We start from the raw sequence: 21,443 nt of genomic DNA on the forward strand, positions 1-21,443 counted from the left end.
GGAATAGTAGTCTACTTAAAATTCTCACAAAATATACTTATTATTCTAATCTCAACATTGTTAATTTAGGACTACTTTACTTTTTACCCAAGGATAAACAGCTGCTTCTTCCCTTTTAGATTGAGAAGAAAATTTGAGTATAAAGTCTCCAAGTGAACCTCATATTAAATAATCAGTACAAGTGAGGATTTGGAGGCCACCAAGAAGGGCCCTGTTTCCTAGACATAATGCTTAGACTTATATTGGGGAGATAGTTATAAATCTCACACTTCCCCTTCTTGATAGATCATTGTTGTAAAGGCAAACTAGACCATCTTTTGCCTCAATTCTTACCTTGCCTTTAACTACTGAATTGGTATTGCCTTGGGCAAATTGAGACCTGGGAAAGGCCTAGCTTAAAAAGCTCAAGGTCTCCCACTGCATCTTGGGCCATGATCAGTCATCCTGACTTACATCTTATTACTAGACCTCTGATGACTCTGGAGTAGTTAGTAGAGTAGTTGCACAGCTCTGCTTCATTTAAATTGAATTCATTGCAAGTCAAGACATCACCTTCCTGATATCATTGGTCTTCTTCTGGAAAGGAGGTCAAACAACAAATACAAACAACTATTTTATCTCCTATTAAAATGCACCTGAGGGTCATGAGCCTTTAAGCCTTAGTAACTTTCTAGATTGTATTTCCTCAGTTACATTAAGAGATCTTTGACATCTAGGACTATGTCTTATTTTTGCACTAGATTACCTCTAAGGTCCCTTTTAATTATTAATCTGTATTCCTCTACAAAGAAGATGAGGACCCAGGATACCTGGCAGAGAGTGGGAAAAGAGAATACAGAAAAAGAAGAATGAATCCACAGGAAGACCAGTTTTGCTCCTATTCTCTGAGCTGTTTGAATATATTCCAATTTCTAACTCTTCTCCTACCTCTGAAATATATTGTGCCTGAGAACTTCATTACACAATGTACTGATGATGACAAAATCCCCATTTACATTTTTACAAATGAGCTGAATAAAATGTGTTCCTTAATTTGAAACTTAAATGAAAGTAAGTTCCAAGTCTATGCTTATTTGATGCAAAATAACTTTCTTGATAGTTCAAATGTGTTCTTTTTTATGTTTTGGTTATACATGTACATTTTTTTTTTACATATTTCCTTATGAATCATGTTGGAAAAGAAAAATCAAAACAAAAGAGAAACTAGAATGAAAAAGTAAAACAAAAGAGTAAAACAGTGAATATACAAATAATACAAAATATTTTAAATAAAAAATATATCCAATATCTATAGGTCTCATTCTAGATATAGATTGAATTTTCCATTCAAAGTTTATTGAATTGTCTTGGATCACTAAACCACTGAAAAAGAACAGTCTTTCATAATTGATCACTGCACGATCTTGCTTTTACTATGTACAATGTATCTCTGGTTCTGGTTGTTTCGTTCTTCATCAGTTCATGTAAGTATTTCTAGACCTTTCTAAAATCAGCTTGTTTATCAGAATTAATAGAGCAATAATATTCTATTATTTTCACATACCATGACTTATTCAACCACTTCCCAATTGATGGGCATCTACTCATTTTCAAATTCTTTGTCACAAAAAAAAGAGCTGCTACAGACATTTTTGTATATGTGGGTCCTTTTCCCTCTTTAATGATTTCTTGGGGATACAGATGCAATAGTGGCATTGTTGAATCAAAGAGCATATATTTTTATAGTTCTTTGGACATAGTTCCAAATTGCTCTCCAGAATGGTTGGAGCAGTTCACACCACCATTTACAATGTATTAATGTTCCAGTTTTCCCATATTCCCTCCAACATTTTTCATTATCTTTTTTTTTTTTTTTTTTACCATCCTACCTAATCTGAGAGGTGTGAGTACCTCAGTGCTATTTTCATTTGCATTTCTCTAATCAACAATGATTTGGAACATTTCTTCATGTGACTATAGATAGCTTTAATTTCTTTACCTGAAAATTGTCTGTTTAGGTCCCATGATTAATTATCAATTGGGAAATAACTTGTATTCTTATACATTTGATACATTTCTTTATATATTTTAGAAACGAGACCTTTATCAGAAATACTGGCTGTAAAAAATTTTACCCCCATTTTGCGCTTCTTTTTTTATACAAAGCCTTTTTAATTTAATGTAAATCTACCATCGCTTTCTAGTTTTCCAAGCACTTTTTTTGAAATAGTACATTCTTAAATGAGAAACTGGAGTTTTGGGGTTTATCAAATACTAGATTATTATAATCATTGATTATTTGTCATAGCTCTAATGTATTTCACTGATCCACCATTCTACTTCTTAGCCAGTACCATATGTTTTTAATGACTGTTTTCTTAGGTCTGGTTTTAGGTCTGGTGCTACTAAGCCAACTTCCTTTATATTTCCCCCCCATTATTCTCCTTGATATTATTTGGCCTTTTGTTCTTCCAGATGAATTTTGTCATGATTTTTTTCTACCTTTATAAAACACTATTTTTTTTTGTGCTTTGATTGGTATGACACTGACCAAGTAGAACAATTTAGATAGAATTGTCCTTTTCATTAGATTAGCCTGACTTACCTGTGACCGGTTGATATTTTCCCAATTGATTAGGTCTGACTTTATTTGTGTGAGAAATATTTTGTAATTGTGTTCATATAGTTCCTGGATTTGTCTTAGCAGGTAGACACTAAGATATTTTGTTTAGTACACAGTTATTTTAACTGGAATTTATTTTTCTATCTCTTGCTCTTGGGCTTGTCAGTAATATATAAAAATATTGATGATTTATATGGCCTTATTATACTTATTTTTTATATTTTATACATTTTTAATTTTTAAATTTATATGTGTGTATATATACACACACATATATAAATTATTACTTATTTATATACTTTGCTAAAGCTGTTAATTGTTTCAAGTAGGTTTTTGGATGATTCTCTAGGATTCTCTAAGTACACCAACCTATTATCTGCAAAGAGTGATAGATTTATTTCCTTATTGCCTATTCTAATTCCTTTAATTTCTTTTTCTTTTCTGATTGCTAAAGTCAACATTTTTAGTATAATATTGAATAATAGTGGTGATACATCCTTGTTTCATTCCTGATCTTATTGTGAATGCACCCAGCTTCTCTCCATTATAAATAATGTTTGCTGTTGCTTTTAGATAGATGCTGCTTGTCATTTTAAGGGAAATTTCATTTACTTCTATGCTCTCTGGTGTTTTTAATAGCAATGGATGCTGTGTTTTATCAAAAACTTTTTCTTCATCTATTGAGATTGTCATATGATTTCAGTTAGTTTTGTTATTGATATGGTCAATTATGACAATAGTTTTCTTGAAATTGAACCAGCCCTGCATTCCTGGTATAAATCCCACTTGGCCATGGTGTCTTATCTTGCTGAAGACTTCATGTATTATTTTGCCAAAGATTTCTTGTAATCTCTTTGCTAATATTTTATTTAAATTTTTTGCAGCAATATTCATTAGGGAGATTGGTCTGTAATTGTCTTTATTCTGACTCTTCCTAGTCCACATATCAGCACTATATTTATGTTATAGAAGAAATTTTGTAGGACTCCTTCTTTACCTATCTTTCCAAATAGCTTACACAGTATTGGAATTAATTGGTCTTTACAAGTTTAGTAGAATTCACTTGTGAATACATCTAATCCTAAAGATTTTTGTTAGGGAGGTCACTGATGGCTTGTTCATTTTCTTTTTTTAAAATGAGACTATTTAAGTAATTTATTTCCTCTTTTGTTAATCTGAGAAATTTATATTTTTGTAAATATTCATCCATTTCAATTAATTTATTAAATTGCTTGGCATACATTTGGGGTATTTAATTGGGGGGTTTTAAGTTGTCCTTTCTCTAGCTTTTTAATTGCATACACAATTCATTGATCTTCTCTTTCTCTATTGTATTCATATACTTATTTAAAGATATAAAATTTCCCCTAAGAACAGCTTTGGCTTCATACAACTTTGGTATGTTGTCTCATTATTGTCATTCTTTTGGATGAAATTATTGACAGTTTCTGATTTGTTTGACCCATTCATTCTTTACAATTATATTATTTAATTTTTAATTGATTTTGTTGTTTCTTTCCTCTGGGAACTGGCTTAACTTTTATTGTAAGAATTAGGATGCAGTACTACTTATGCTTATGGATTTAGTGTCGATATCACTTCATTTTCTATGGTACCATTTAATAAGATGTAGTTTCCTTCCTTATCACTTTTAATTAAATCTACTTGTACTTTTGATTTATCTGACATCAGAATTGCTCTCCCTATCTTTTATTTATTTATTTATTTTTTGCTTTGGCTGAAGCATAATAAATTCTATTCCAGACTGTTCTCTTTTCTCAGTATGCATCTCTCTGTTTCAAATAAGTTTCTTATAAGCAACATATTGTAGAATTCTCATTTTTAATTCACTATGTTCTTCTATTTTATGAGAATGTTCATCCCATTCCTATTCATTGTTATGATTATCTGCTCTGAATTTCCCTCCATCCCATTTTCTCCCCATATATACTTTTGTTGTCTTTTTTCACCTTTGTCTCACCTTAGTAGAGTTTTATTTTTAACCCACTCACTCTTTATCATCCCTCCTCTTTTCTTTTATTTCTTTCTCCTAGTGTTTCTGTCCCCCCTTCTATTTAGCTGCTCCCTTTTCTTTTCCCTTTCTCCTCTTATTTCCTTGTAGGGTGAGATACATTTCTCTACCCAACTCAGTTAATAATATTCTCTTTTTGAACCAAAACTGATGAGATTAAGCTGCATACAATGTTCATCCCCTTCCTTCTTTCACTTTATTGTAATAGATCTTTTGCACCTCTTCATATGTTCTAATTTATCTCATTTTACCTCTCCTTTCCTTTTCTCTCATAACAATTCTTTTCCTACCCCTCAACATTTTTTCTTTGATATCTTCACATCCAAGTCAATTCATACCCACATCCTCGATCCATGTATGTTCCCTCTAACTGCCCCACAAAAGAGTAAACTTCTCAAGAGTTACAAGTATCATTTTGATACTTTGATAAACAGTTTAACCTTTACATACTATCGATTTCCCCCTGTTTACCTTTCTTTTTCTCTTGAGTCCTCTGTTTGAAGATCAAATTTTCTGTCTGATTCTTGTTTTTTCAATACAAATGATTGAAAGTTTCTTATTTTGTTGAAGATCCTTCTACTCACTTGAAGGATGATGCTGGTAGTTAATTCTTGGCTCTAACACCAGGTACTTTGCCTTCTGGAATTTAATGTTTCAGACCTCCTTTATCGTAGAAGTTTCCAGATCCTGGGTAATCATGACTGCTGCTCCTTGATTTTTGAATTGTTTTTGTCTGGCAGCTTGCAATATCTTTTTCTTTGAAATTATTATTCTGAAGTTTTCCAACAATGTTTCTTAGAGTTTTCCTTCCGGGATCTCTTCCTGGAGGTGATCATTAGATTCTTTCAATGAATTTTTTACTCTCTGGTTATCAAGGTAGCTTTCTTTTATGATCTCTTGAAGTATGCTATCCAGACTAATTTTTTTTTTCCTTTTGGTCATAGCTTTCTGGTACATCAATAATTTTTAAATTGTCTCTCCTGGATCTGTTTTCAATATTGGCCGTTTTTCTAATGAGGTATTTTACCTTTTCTTTCATTTTTCATTCTTTTTAATTAGTTTGATCAATTGTTAATATCATATATGTGTGTGTGTGTGTGTGTGTGTGTATATGTGTGTGTATACATCAGCTTCCATTTATCCTGTTGTGACTTTTAATGTGTGATTTTCTTAATTTAACTTTTATGTCTTTTTTTTTTTCATTTGATTAATTCTACGTTTCAAGGCCTTATCTTCCATAGATTTTTTTTTTTTTTTGCATTTGACTAATTGTGTTTTTAAGGAATTGAATATTTCAGTGAATTTTTGTTTGCATTTCATCAATTGTATCTTTTAATAATATTTTTCTTCATTCAATTTTTGTTCTTTCTTTTTCAAGCTATTGGTTGTGATTTTCCTTCCTTCCTTCCTTCCTTCCTTCCTTCCTTCCTTCCTTCCTTCCTTCCTTCCTTCCTTTCTAAGTTTAATAAAATATAAATAAAATATAAAATATCTTGTTCAGCTCTGCGCATTTACTTTGAGCATAGGGCCCTTGTGCTTAGTGTTTTGCTCACACCAGAGGTTAGCTCTACCTACTCTCTCCAGGGAACAGTGTGATGTCCTAGTCTGGCAATCTGCCTTCTCTACTGGCACTGGAGGCTTTCCCGCTGGTATGTTTTGCTACTTAGCCAGGACTGAGGGTTTCAGCTGTTGAATTGTTGTGGCTTTATCAGTCTCTGTCAAAGCTGGGCTGAACAACTATTTTGGCCCAGTGAAACTGAACTTTCTTGAGGTGCTTCTCATCTACCTTGAGCTATATAGTTGATACAAAATATCTTAAAATAATGTCAATATTGGTTTGTCAGGAAAGTGCTAGATACAATGTTTTCAGTCATCTTCGACATTGTTAGCAGTTCTTGTTCAAGTTGAGGAATACAGGGTCAGGAACATTTGGGAGATGTTCTCTGCCTATATCAGAGGAGAGTAGAAGGTAGGAGGAGAATTAAATATTCCTTTTCCCCTTTCTTTCCCACCCACACATCAGAGAAGCAGACTTAAAGACACGATTGGACAAGGGAGAAAACATCTATAGGAACCATCTGCCCTTTTGGTAAAGAGTGTTTATGAATAAAAAAAATCTTGGGAGTCCAGCTGAGCAACCCACATATAAAACATATATCTATATATGTAACAATTATAGAAAAATTAAGAAAGAAGAAAAATAGAAACTATATGGATCAAAAAAGGTGTCACATAGAAGGTACTGTCTGAGTTTTAAAATAAGCAAGAGATTCTCAGAGGCAGAAGTGAAAAGGAATTGCATTTCTGTCATGGGGGATGGGAAACTAGGACAAAAGCACAGAAAAGAAAATGGAATGAGATATGTGGGGGAGAATGATAATAAAAAGAAGAAAGAAAGGAAGGAAGGTACGGAAGGAGGGAGGGAAAGAGTGAAGGGAGGAAGAGAAGAGAAAAATGAAACAAAAATTACATACATACATATGTGTATTCCTGTACAACAACTATAACTAGTATTTATGTAGCTCTTACTATATGCCAGGCACTGTACTAAGTGTTTTACAAATTAATCCTCACAATTCTGGGAGGTAGGTGATATTATTATAATATCATTTTATAATTCAGTAAACTGAGTTTTCCAGAGTTTAGGTGATTTTTAAAGAATCATTCAGCTAATAAATAATTGATGATGAGTTTGAATTTAAACCTTCTGGCTCCAAGGTCAACACTCTATTCATAGAAGGAATGGTACTTAATAAACCTAGAAAGTTAGACTTAGATCAGATTATAAATGGTTTTAAATGACAAATTGATGAGTTTATAATTGATTTTAGAGAGTAGATAGCCATTGTAGTGTATATGGAAATTACATAGTCACTGTTTCACTTTGGGAAAAAAAAGTTTTCAACTTTTTGGAGGATTATAGAGGAATGAAATGAGAAAGGAAGTTCAATTGGGACACATTGGCTATTGTTCTGACTGTTTGAGATGGACCTAGGCTGTGTGAGAGGAATGAAGATGATAGAAGTTGTGGAAATATAAAAGACAAGATTTGGCAACTGATTGTATATATGAGGAGATGAAGAGAGAAGAATTAGGAATAATCAAGGTGTTAAACTAACTGGAAGTTTGAGAGGCTTACAAAAAGGATAAATATATTTTTGTGGGAGGTGAGGATAATAATTTTTTGGACATGTGGAGTGAATTATAGAAAATTCTTTTAGAAATTTAGAGGTGTTTGCAACAGTAGAAACTCAGAATTTATATTTACAAACACATGTATATAAACATCCATATACATATGCATGTGCATAATATACTTCTGTGTATATATACATATTTATCTATATGTAGAAATACATATAATGTATATACATATATGAATGTGTATAAACAAATATATTCATACGTACATATCCAACTTCAGATGCTTGCTAGCTGTGTGATACTGAGCAAGTAACTTAACATCTATTTGTTTCAGTGTCTTTACCTGTGAATCTTGATAATAATATCATTGCTTCCTAGGATTGTTGAGATAATAATTATAATATACTTAGTGAAGTGCCTGGCACATAGTAAGAGCTACATAAATACTAGTTATAGTTGTTGTACAGGAATACACATATGTATGTATGTAATTTACATAGAAGTGATAGTTAAACCCATGAATTTTCCAACAAGTAGCTGTTAAAGGGACCAAGTGAAAGTATGTCGACAGACAGGATTGTTTTCATCAACTGATATATGTAGTAGTCTTCTCTGTGTAGAAAGCCTATTAATTAACAAGTATTTGTTAAGGCCTTTCTACATGCCAGGCACTGAACTAAGCAATTTCAGAGGAAAGACACTTGGGTAAGTGGGTAAGTGGGTAAGACTATGAAATATCATTGACAAAAAGTGGAATTGCACTTAGGTCTTTGGAAACTTCAGATGCAAGCCCTTGAACATGAAGAGAGAGAATTCCAAGTATGGTGGATAGCCAGTGAAAAAAAGTAAAAAGTAAGAAGAGAAAACATAATGTTTGAGGAACATCAAGAAGCCAGACAGGATTTTGTGAATGTTACATTAATTCTAATTGATCTTGGAAACAACATTCCTGTCACATATTGAGGACTTGATAAATATTTGGTGATTTATTTACACAAAATGTCATTATCTTTCTGTGCTACCTAGAATACCTCAATATGTCATTCACTTTTTTTTCTTTAGGTACTAACTAATCTATGATTTATTGATCCAAAAAAACATAATATGATCCTAATATCTTGGAATAGTTAATATATTGTTTTTGGAACTCTGCTAGGTATTCTACATAGCAATGGAGACAAGTTCTACCCTCTGTAGATCTGGTATATCTTAGAAGGGATGATTTATGTCTTTCTATCTCTTTCTATTCCTTGTTCTGGAAGAGATTCCATAGTCAATTTGAGGGACTACTGTCCTTATTTTGTGGAACTCTGGTTTTTGAAGCTGCCACCATCTGGAGAAAGAGGTTAAATAAAGATGCTGAAAAACATGAATGGAGTGAGGAAATTTGAGAACTGACTGAGAACCTCTAGTCTTTGACATAGATTTTATACATTAAGGGGAAAAGGTTCAGTCAGTCACTCTACAAAGTTTCCCAGAGGCATAAGGCCTATCAGTGTAATAACTTCTAAAGGAGAAGGCAAATGGCATTTAGCTGAGTGGAGTCCTTTGATTTCTTATTCTGTCAGATCTGCAACGTTCTTTCTCAGGTTGGTGGAGTTCAGGATGTTCGGTTTTCATGGCTGCTGAGTGATTTGTGACTAAACATTGAATAGAGTTTTTGAAAAAGAAATAGAGAAGCAAAGACTACTAAAGAATCCATGCTTCTGAAATGAATCTAGGAGCTTTTTACTGGTCTATTTTCTCTTTCTTCTCTTTCAGTGTTGCTATTTTCTCTGAAGTTGTAAATGCTATTGATAGTGATAAATCTGTTGTATTTACCATAGAAGTATTTTGTCTTGCCACTTTCTCTGCCTCTGAATATAAAGTGGCAATTTTTGATCAAGGAGCTACCTGTAATATTCTATTATCACTTGTTCTCATAGGTGAACTTTTATTTTTAAACATTCTTTTTTCCTTTTTTTAAAATAATTATACTTTTTAAAATGAGCCTACTGCCAATTTCAAGGGCTTTCTAAAATAATTGAAAAAATAGTTGAAATTTCATGTACTATCTTTTTCAGACAACAAAGAAAAATCTTTGACTATATGATTCTAATGTTTAAATATATTCTATATCTTTTTATAAATCAGGATTGCAATTTGATATAAATAACATAAAGTATTTGCATTGCAAGCACCAGTTAGGCTAAATAGAGAGATGGTTATCATCAGCACAAATAGCTTGGTAATTTGATAATGAATTCTTTGATCTTGCCATCCCATGAAATGAAGAAAAATGAAAAATGATTGCCAATCCTGTCTGTCAGTCAACAAACATTTACTGTGAACAAGACACTTTCCTAAGTACTGGGGATACAAAAAAGACACAATCAAAAAATGATCCTACATTCAACATGTTCACGATATAATGAGGAGTAAGAAATAACATGTAAACAGTTATGTATGAATAAGATGTATCTAAGATGGGTTGGAAATAATCTTAGAAGGTAGATACTAGCATTAAGAAAAATTTGGGAAAGACTTCTTATATAAACTGAAAACCTCCTCTGTAGTGAATGTCGCCTCCTTATACCTGAACAGAATAGAAGAGGGAAGGGAGCCCAAAAGCTATTTCATATTAGACTATCTATAAGTATTACTTTTTTGAGAGGCAAGTGATATTACATAACTTTTTCAGGCTCACACTGTTAACAAATATTAAGCATCTGAAGCTAGATTTGACCTTAGGTTCTCCTGACTCCATGGCTGATGCTTTATCTACTGCATCATCTACCTGGTTGCTCCTTAACTTTTTTTTTTTTTTACTATACATGCTATGAAATTCATGGATAATAATCAATGAGTAGAAATCCTGTTGGAGGAATTGTTTTTCAGTGCTGACATTTTTTTTTCTATTAATTAAATCAGAAGAGAAGGAGAATGAAGTTGACACTATCTTTGGTTAGGTAAATAAATGGATTGACAGATTTTTTCATGCAAAGATGCATAATTTCATGGGATATTAGTTTATCTCTTATTGAAATACTTGTGATAAGCATTTGAAAAAAGTTATAAAATAAATATGACAAATTATTTATTGTAGTATATAAAAAGGTAGAAAAGTATTTGAAGAACTCAGTAAGACACTCAAAATTAAATGAATCTTTTTTCCTTGCTGCTTATTGACTTCATTGCAATGGTGACCAAGGGCAAAGAGTAAAATATATATTAGAATATAAGATTAGGAAGAAAAGGAATTAAACAAAGCCAAAGATTTTAGTCCATATTCAAGATCCATATTCATACATCACAAATACTTTCTTAAAGAGTACTACTAGATAAAATCACACACACACACAGGGAAAGTAGAGAGGGATGGGTAAATGATTAGTTATTGATGTAGAAATCATTTCTGAATCAGCTAACTGTATACAATTAAACTTCATATTGATTAGAACAAAGATCAAAGTCAAAGGGAAATGATAATAATGTGTGCTTTATAATTTCATTTTGACCTACTTTTAAGAATTATTGAGGCCCAAAATTGGAACAGATGGAAAAAAAGGGCATCAGTACTAAGTATGACAATTCTATACAGAATTTTAGCTGGAATAAGTCATCAATTGTTATACTGAGGAAATCAAAAGTAACTAAGAAAATCTCCTTAGTCAACAAACACTGGATTTTCCTACCAATAGGAGAATTGTAGACAACTTTGGCTTAGAACATTAAATTTCTGAGCAATTTTAGGAAGAAGGAGATCAGAAGATATTGAGTACTATTGCCCTATAAAGCATCAACAAGGAATGAACAGAAAAATATTTTATTTATATTTCATTTATTTATTTGTTTGCAAGGCAATTGGGGTTAAGGGATTTGCCCATGGTCACACAGGTATGTAGTATTAAGTGTCTGAGTTCAGATTTGAATTCAGGTCTTCCTGACTTCAGAGCTGAAGCCATCTAGCTTCCCCTCTTATTTTTTTTTATATTAGAAAAAAACAAAATAGAAAAATAAATACAGAAGAGGAAAATTAAAAAGCAGAACAATGTCATGTGCCCAGCAGAAGATCAGGGAGGATCAAAAATATAATAAATTTCCATTTTAAGAAAGCATATATAATAATAGAAGAGATTATATTCCTGACTGTCTATCTCCTTTTCTTTGCTTCCTTGTGGAGTATTCTTTTGTTCTCTGCTGCATACTTACTACTTCTTTTTTTTTTTTTTTTTTTTTTTGCCTTTATCCTCCCACTTTCCCCAAGCAGGCTGCAGTTAAGTATGTATATGTATATATTCATCCTCAGACCTACACAATATATACATCTACATACAGATATACACATGCTTACATACATATATACACACATATCTGTACTACACAATTACTGATACTTTCTTAAACATTTTCATTAAAAAAAACACAACTTGTCCTTATTGAGTCCCTTGAAATTAATTTTTGAGGTTTTCTCTTATATGTTAAATTTTCTAAGGTTTAGTTGAGACAAAGTCCTGAAAATCTGAGAGTTCATTGGATGACTGCTTTTTCCCCATTAAATACTGTGGTTAGTTTTGCTGGATATGATATTTTTGGCTGTGAATTTAATTCTTTAGATTGTCAATATAGATTATTCCAGGATCTGTGATCTTTTATTGAAGCTGCTGATAAATCCTATACAATTCTAATTGTAGCTCCAGCATATCTGAATTTTTGTTTATTTGATTTCATTGTTGTTTCTTACAGATTTTGTCTTCCATCTGGGGATTTCAAAATTTAGCAATAATATTCCTATGTGTTTTCATTGTAGGATCTCTTTGAGGTGATGATTGCTAGATTTTTTCCATTTTTACTTTCCCCTCATGTACTATCCCTTCAAAATAATTTTCTTCTATTATTTCTTGTAATATTGTATCAAGAGTCTAATTTTTGGGTCACAGATTTTAATTAGTCCGATTATTGTTATGTTTTTTCTCTTGATCTCCTCTCCAGATATGTTTTTTTTTCCATAAGATGTTTCACATTTTCTTCTATTTTTCATTTTTTATGTTTTATTTTGTTATTTCTAAGTTTCATAACTTCATTGGTTTCCCCTTGCCCAATTCTAATTCCCATAGAATTATTTTTTTCTTCAAGGCTCTCTGTCTCCTTTTCTAGTTGGCTATTTTTTTTCATAATTTTCTTATTTTTCTTACTTTTTTTTTTTTTTAGTTTTTCCTCAGTGCCTCTGATTTGATTTTTAAATTCCTTTTTTTATTTATTCCATAAATTCTCCCTGGATAGGTGGCCATTTACTCTTTGGGGTAGAAGAGGCTTTTTGGTTTTTTACTTCACTGTTCTCCTCTGAAGATGAACCTATTCACATAGTAAGTAAAAACATATTAGGTTCTTCTTTGCCTGTTAATTTTTTTTTTAATGAGAACTATTAGTATAAGTATTTCTAATCCTGGAGTGGGGGGAAGAGAGAATGGGGGGCAATAGTGCCTCTGGTTTCACTTCAGCTATCCCATCAAACCTGGAACTCCCTCTTCCTCCCCCCCACCCTGCTTTCTCCACAAAGAGCAAACAATCTAATATAAGTTGAACATGTGCAATTTTTCTAAATATATTTCCATAATTGTTGTGATGCACAAGAAAAATCAGATCAGGGAAAAAACACACAAGAAAGGGGGGAAAAAACAAGTAAAATAATAGCAACAAAAAAAGTGAAAATACTGTGCTTTGAGCCTCATCAATGTAGGCTCAATGTACATAATGCACATACATGTAATGTACATGTAATGTAGAATCTTTCTGGATGCAGATGGCACTTTTCATCACAAGTCTATTGGAATTGCCTCATTATTTAAAAAAGTGAAGTCCATCACAGTCGGTCATCACATAATCTTGTTGTTGCTGTGTACAATATTCTCTTGGTTTTGCTTACCTTAATTAGCATCTGTTCTTTGGAATATGGATCCAGTTATAGCGCTGCTGGATCAAAGGGTATGCACACTTTTATAGTTCATTGGGGCATAGTTACAAATTTCTTTGCAGAATGGTTTGATCATTTCACAAATCTGCCAACAATGCATTAGTACCCTGGTTTTCCCACAACCCCTCCCAACATTTATCATTATCTTTTCCTGTCATCTTAACTAATCTGAGAAGTATAAAGTGGTACCAAAAAGTTATATTAATTTGCTCAATGTACAGCTAGCCCTAGGGCTCCCCATTTGCTGTTTCTAGGGAGCTGGCCTGGATGTCTTAACACTTCACTGGTTAAATATCAGTCCTAGGGTCTTTCTTCTGGAGAAACCCTGTTCTACTCCAAATCTTATTTATTTTTCACTGATCAATGTGTGTCCTGAGGTGCAAATTTTTGGGGGGAAAATCTGGAGAGCTTGAAATTTTCTGACCTACTCCACCACATTCCCAGATGCCTCCCAGATAAAAAAAATAAAAAAAAACCTTGGGGAGAGAATCAAGGAAGCAGTCATCTCAAGGACATTTAAGATTGAAATTGCAAGGAGGACACATTAACAAACTAAGAAAGAGATCTGAAAAGCTTTTTAATAACAAACTCTGTGTTACTATAAAGACATTGGAGATGCTTTGGGCTGAGTAGAAAATATGAGGTTGATCCCTTCTTTCATATTAGAAAACCAAAGCACAGTGAAGTCAGAGGAGATAGTGAGTGGTACGGTCAGGATCTTGCCCCCTTTCTATGGCAACAGTTGCAGACATCACTTCATGCAAGTGCATTGAATTAGAAGAGCTAGGTTCAAACTCTAGTGCTGCTTATATTTGTGCAAATCACTGAACTTCTCTGCAGCATTCTTCTCTGTGAATTAAAAAAATTGACTCATGTCCTAACTCTGATGTCCAAAAAAAGAAGCAGAAGATAATGAAGTCACATGTTGGCAATCCAACTTGTACATGCTTCTTGAATTAGTGCAACATAATACTGAAGGGGGAAAATTAGTAAAGCTTCTGGACTAGACCAAGTATATAAAGGATCTAAGCTGAAAGCAATACAGTTTTAAGGATATTGAGGTATTGACTCTTATTGTATCTGAAGAAGTAGAAGACACCAAAGGTTTGGGGAGAAATGTCATGCTTTGTTATTTTTGAAGATGACCAAGGGAGCATAATGTTGAAACTAAGTGCTTCAATGGATAGAGTACTGGGCTTGGAGTAAGGAAGATCTGAGTTCTAATCTAGCTTTAGATGCTCACTAGGTATGTGATTCTAGGCAAATCAATTACCACCTATTTCACTCAGTTTTCCTCACCTAAAATGTCTTTGTCAAAAATATCCTACATGGTGTCACAAATAGTGACACAATAATGATTGAAATGATTGCACATCAACACAGGGAACATAAATATGTAAAAAGTCATATAAGACCTGTCCAATTCACATAATTTTAAAAATTAGAATCTACACGCATTATATAATACTAAATATATCAAAGGCATCCTTGTAAAAGGTATTAAAAGGGAACAAGTAACCTTTCAGTGATGCTCTACTATATAATCTATCTTAATCATCCCTCAATGGCCTGAAATGTAGATTGCATTTGATTCAATGGTAAAGGAAAAAGCTTTCTAAAAATTATCTTTCAATAAGATATCTACCATACATATACCCAAATTATGAAATATTCTTGAAAATTATAAGAAAATAATTTATTCAACAATCTTCTGATTATTATTGTCAGATAAAATATAAAACAGAAACATATGCGTCTTGGGAATATCTGCTGGATTGTTCTAGTACCAAGTTAGGGTCAAAAGGGAATTATCTGCATGTTATAGGAATCATTGGGATGTCTCTGTCAATGGATAGGATCATATTGATGAAATTGACATTTCTGAATATTTCAGTCACCTAAATAAAAATCCTGAAGCACTCAAAGATTTTGGCCTAGCTATTTACAAAAGGAAATTTTCTCAGATGAAGAATGCCTATTGAAGTAAATGAAGGATCTAAGTAAGTGAATGGAGAATGACTTTCATATGCTACCTACATAACTTAGCATATTTATATCTTGGATAAGCATTTCAACTGTGCAAAGATCTGGGCTTGAATTGATCAGGAATAAGAGAATGGCTTGATTTGGTTTTATGAAATTTCAAAGTGCCTTTTTTATGACCTCCAGCTTCACCCTGAAATAAATGCTTATCTTTTAGTCATCAATATTCTTTCACTGTTGTATTGGGAAAAGGGGAGAAGAGCAGGAACAATTAACAGTTACACAGGACTGGGCTAAACATTTCAAAATATTGTCATATTTAATATTTATAATAATCTTGAGAAGTAAGTGTTATCATCTTTTTACAATTGGGGAAACTGAGAGAAACAATAACTAACTTTTCCATAGTCACACAACTACTAATGACCTGAGGTTCCATTTAAATTCAGATCTTCCTGATTTCAGGTCCAGTGCCCTGTCCACTTTCCCAGATGTCTCTATTGCTATGTAACACTGTATGAAACTGTCTGTAGAAAATCAAGAATGGAAATCATCAAAAGGTCAATGATATCACTCAGTAGTCAAAGGAAAGGCATGCAGTATGTAAACAGGCTGTAGTATATTACAAATAAGAGTTTAGCAAGAAAAATAACATGAAGGATGCTAACACTGTCAAGAGAAGTTCCCAGCATGATAGATGGATCACATGTAGTGATGAGAACATGGAAGAGAGTTCAACAAATTGAGTAGGTAAGGGGAAGTTGCAATTTTCATTTTTAGAGAGAATACCCACATAAAGGAGACCACATATATTTATTTAGCAAGGTAGTATATTTACAAAAATTCATGAAATGTTTCTTTATAAAGTACAAATCTTGAGTGCATCTATCTTTTCTCTCATTTTTTTTCAGTAAATTCTTATAGGAGGCCACAAAGAATCACTGAAGCAATGACGTAAGCTCTGGAATCATGAGGCTTTTTTCAGTTCTGTCTCTACTCCTCATTAGCTCAGTAATAATTGGAACAAGGCACTTCATCTCTCCATGAATGTTTCCTCATCTTTAAAGTGAGAATATAATTGACCACTCATTTTACATCATTTTGTAAAGATCAAAGATAATGCAAAATATTTTATGAATCAAAAAGTCCTATATTAATAAATTACATTTTAAGAATTTATGAAACCCAACAGAGCATATCCCAGAATTCAGAGACAAAATTCAGAATATGTTGCTGCTAAAAGTGAAATGATTCCAAAATCTTACCAAGGAGACTAAAGTATAATTAATATAAGCTATTGTCAAATGCAGGATCATCCAAGTTTTTCATCATGTACCCCTGTCAAAAGAAAGAAATGCTGAACATGCACCCTCAATATATTTGTATTTGTTTAATAATGAATTAATTATGACATTCCTTTAGTAATAGTCATGCAGATTACAAAACAATGAAAAATAATGAAATGAAGAGAACATCACTTTTTAAATAAGATATTTTCAGAGATATGTAATGGTACAAAACAATTTTTGCTTTCATTACAATATCAATACTGATAATTTTAGTAAAATCAATGTGACTGAATATGCTTCATCATGAATTTGTTGAATTTTAGTGCAAATGTTGACTTTTAATACAGAGGATGCTCTGATCAACCACATGATTGCTCCAGTTTGTCTGGAACATCTTAGCGGGACTATTCTGATACACACTAGATGTAGGCAAGAGTAGTGTCATGGTTAAATTCCTTAACTTCTCAGTGTCCCAGGCATATTTCTATTCTGACATATTATCTGTTGACATTAATAATCATACTCATTTAATTGGCATTTTCTAAATTGAAAAACACTATTTATTCAATGGGTCATTTGATTTATAAAACAGACCCAGTATCTGTCTTGTAAAAGTATTATTATTTCAACTTTAAAACTGAGGGAATTGAAGTATAAAGGAAAATGACTTATCCAAGATAAAAAGACTTCTGTTCCCTTTCTATTACCCTACCCTGTCTCAGTAGAGTAAAGCTCATCAGGGCATAATAACTCTTATGTAGGTTCAATTAACTCCCTTTGCTCTGATTTCCGAATTCTTTATTCATCAAGAAACTTGCTGATTCTGATTTAATTTCCCAAATATGTTTATAGCAGAGAAAAGAAGCTTTGAACAGTGGATGCATGTGTTCTGATCTTCTTGGCCATAATATTTCTTGATGCAACTTAGCAGTTTCACATTCAGTGTCTATCTCAACAGCTTACCTATCACAAATTGATTACCAAAAGTCTAATTATTATTCAACAACTAATAGTCAAGTTATGAGAAACACAAAAGTAGTGATTTTGTGACCTATTCTTTTTATTCCCTGGATCACTTCTTAATGGCAACATACTCTTCATGATTGGAGGACTGTGCCAACTTTTTTTTTAGAGGAGCAGCCCCATCAGGCCTGTGCTTCATTCCAAAAAACTAATAAAGCTGTTCTTCCAAGGGAAGAGGTTGTTACTCATTTTAGAACTAAAATAGCCTTGGGATCATGTCTGGCTTTAGTGGAGTCTAAGCTCAGATCTGTGTTTTCCAGAAAAAGGGAACAAGACTTTTTCTTAAATGATTAGGAAGATGAAAAAAAAGAATGAATTTAAGAGTTGGTTATAACTAGTGAGGGATCAGAGTTCTGCCTTCATAGAGATATGTTAGTATTTGTTCCCCTTCAGGATAACTTTTCTGTTATATCAAGTAAAAGCAAAACAAAATTAAACTGTTACCATGACCACCATCATTACCACTACCGCTTCAATCCTCACCCCTACCATTACTATTACTACTATTATTATGACTACTATTACTACAACTACTACTAATACTGCTACTACTACAAGCTTCAAACAGGAATCATGTACCTCAATCTTTCTTCCTGTCCCCTATAAATACAAGTAGTTCTTTTTATTCATTCATTAATTTATTTGTTTGTTTGCTTGCTGGGGAAGAAGCATTTGGTAAGTACCTACCATGTGCCAGGTACAGTGCTAAATGTTTTATATTTTCTTATTTGATCATCACAACAATCAGAGTGAGATAGGTGCAATTATTATTTTCAGACAGGTGATTTTTTTTTTTCATTGTACAGTTAAGGAAACTGAAGCAGGCTGTAGTTAAGTGATTAGTCAAGAATCACATACTTACAAAGTATCTGAGGCAAGATGTGAATTCAGAACTTCCTAATTCCAGACCCAGTACACTGTCCACTGCACAACTCTGTGATAATGATCAATAATTTGTATTTTTCTTTTCTATGCTCATAAAAGTATATATACTTGTATATAATATAATTAATTATTATATAATTATATATAATATAATTATATAATAATTAATTGTATTATATATTATATTTATATATATATTATGTGGAGGTCAATTTAACCTAAATTGCTTCATTGATGCTTAAGTGACTGCCCTCATCTCATCATCTAAAGGTTCTTTTCCCAAAATGTCTAAGTTTTACTTATTTGGGCCTCTTTTTATTCATTGCCCCATAAGCATAAGGGATGTTTGCTATTCTTATTTTAACAGAAGTACAAATATCTAGAGTTATTATAGAAAGAGGTGGTTTTGTGGAGACCATAGCCCAACCAGCTGGTTTTCTAATAGAGATTTTGAGAATTCTAGTTTGCCAATCAGAGAGTAGTCTTTATTATATCACATTGAGAAAAGAAGATAAATTTCTCTTTTTTTCCAGTGTCCAGAAACACCCCCCCCCCCACACACACACACAGTTATACTACATGAAAAGAATACTGAATATGGAATTGAACGCTAAAGTTTGCATTCTGACTCTTTCAATTAGGACTTTGAGTAAGTCTCACATTCTGGTTATTTCTCTCCTCTTCTATAAAAATGAAGGAGTTGAACTTTCTTAAGATAATGCCATAGCTTTTCAAAAACAATAAATCCTTAGAATGAGTCCTCTCATCGAAAGGCTAAGATCATTTTATGAAAGTCTTATTCTCATATTCACTGATTTGGAAACAATTTGGAAACAATTTGGAAACAAAACAATTTTGAAGCTTTGTCAACAGAACAAACACTCTGGCTGGTCTTGCCAAGCTGAAAATCATGGACCTGGAGAAAAACTCTATGTCTATTCTCTAAGAACACAACCTAGATAAATTTAGAAATTCAGCTGCCAAGTGATGGATTCTTTTGTTCATGTATATTTATTTATTTATTACTTTTTTATTTTGGTCTAGAGCTATGATTTTATCAATGTAAAGTCCTTTTGGTGAGGGAACTTCCCTACCAATGTAGATGGATAACTTGTCCCTTCTTAAAGAGTTTCCAGGACTTCTGAGAAAGGTTAAAGGAAGAACTTAAGCTTACTTCATCCTGACCCTAGAGCCTGTTTTATTTCTATCCATACTGCCTCTCAACATACAGTTGACATTTTCTTTTAATGGTTAGAATCTTCATTGATAGAGATCACAGTTACTTATAGGATGAAATGTATATAAAAGTTGAGTCAGAATTGTTATATACAATGAAAATCTGGTGATTAATTTCAAATCCCTGAATGGTTGTGGCAGGAAGAAGCAGGGAGCATATATTAACCCAATCCATTATGACAAACTTCAAGGGATTATCTTTATCCTTTTGTTATACTGGGATTTGCAGTTATAAATATGTCTCAAAATAAATGCACCATTGGCTGAGATTTAGACATCTTGATTATACATGCCTCTTCATTGAGATGATATTTTATGTGAGATTTAACCTGCATTGTGATTCGACTGTATTCGATTCATTTCTTGATTTTTCTAGGTCTGCTGCCCAATTTCCATTTGTTTCATCCTGATTCTACAAGGCCTGAGGGTTCATAGCCCATGTTCATTTTGCCTGTGTGATGTCCTAGGGTTTTAAACAACTAAGACCAAAGAAGATTTTTGTATTTCACATCCACAATATGACAATAGATTTGAGAAGGCTTCTTAGTTATTTGTTTATCATTCCTAAAGCTAATGAGTCTTTTGGTATTTATGTGAATGCTGCAAAGTTATATTAATACTGGGGTTGAGAAATGTTGTAATAATACACAAAAGGAAATTCTGTCTGAAAGAATTCCCTCGGTAGGGGGGCTGTATTATGAATGTTCCTTTATTTCTTGCTTATTGTGCACAGATTTTATTGTGTTCTTGCCTTGTTTTTTGGTATATGTTTCTTTACTAGTAATAACTAAGGGAACATATCTCCCATGTGGGTTTGAAGATTAAATGACAGCATGACAATTTATCTAAAAAGTACCAATGAATTATAAAGAGTGATATAGTACTAACATTTTAATACATGTACAACATTTCCAAATGTCATAGGGCTAAAAAGTTAGTAATTGTCTCTTCTTATTAATCTAAGTGTAATATAATACATATAATCTATACATTAACATGAACAGATAATTATCTACATATCAGAATATATGTATACATTGTGAATTCTGAATATGGCATGCTTTTTTTTCTTTGTGTTCTCTGAGCTTAGCACAGTGCCTGGCATATAGCAGGCACTTAACAAATGCTTATTGGCTGATTATTTACATGTACATATATATATGCATCTATTTCTGTTATCTATGTTTATATGGGAGGTGGGAATTAGAAATAGAGGAATGGAGTTGAAGCTAGGAAAAATTAGATTTTATCTTACTTTTGATATATATTAGTTGTGTGACCTTGCCAAACCATTAA

The 21,443-nt window shown here is 32.5% G+C and overlaps 1 protein-coding gene across 1 annotated transcript in view; it reads left to right on the forward strand.

The window, feature by feature from the left end:
- Positions 1–21,443, forward strand: part of LOC100934858 (thrombospondin type-1 domain-containing protein 7B) — a 388,099-nt gene that overhangs the window by 270,143 nt on the left and 96,513 nt on the right. The gene's annotated exons all lie outside the window — the stretch shown is intronic.

Source organism: Sarcophilus harrisii, chromosome 3, assembly GCF_902635505.1.
Source record: "Sarcophilus harrisii chromosome 3, mSarHar1.11, whole genome shotgun sequence".
Lineage (NCBI taxonomy): Eukaryota > Metazoa > Chordata > Mammalia > Dasyuromorphia > Dasyuridae > Sarcophilus > Sarcophilus harrisii.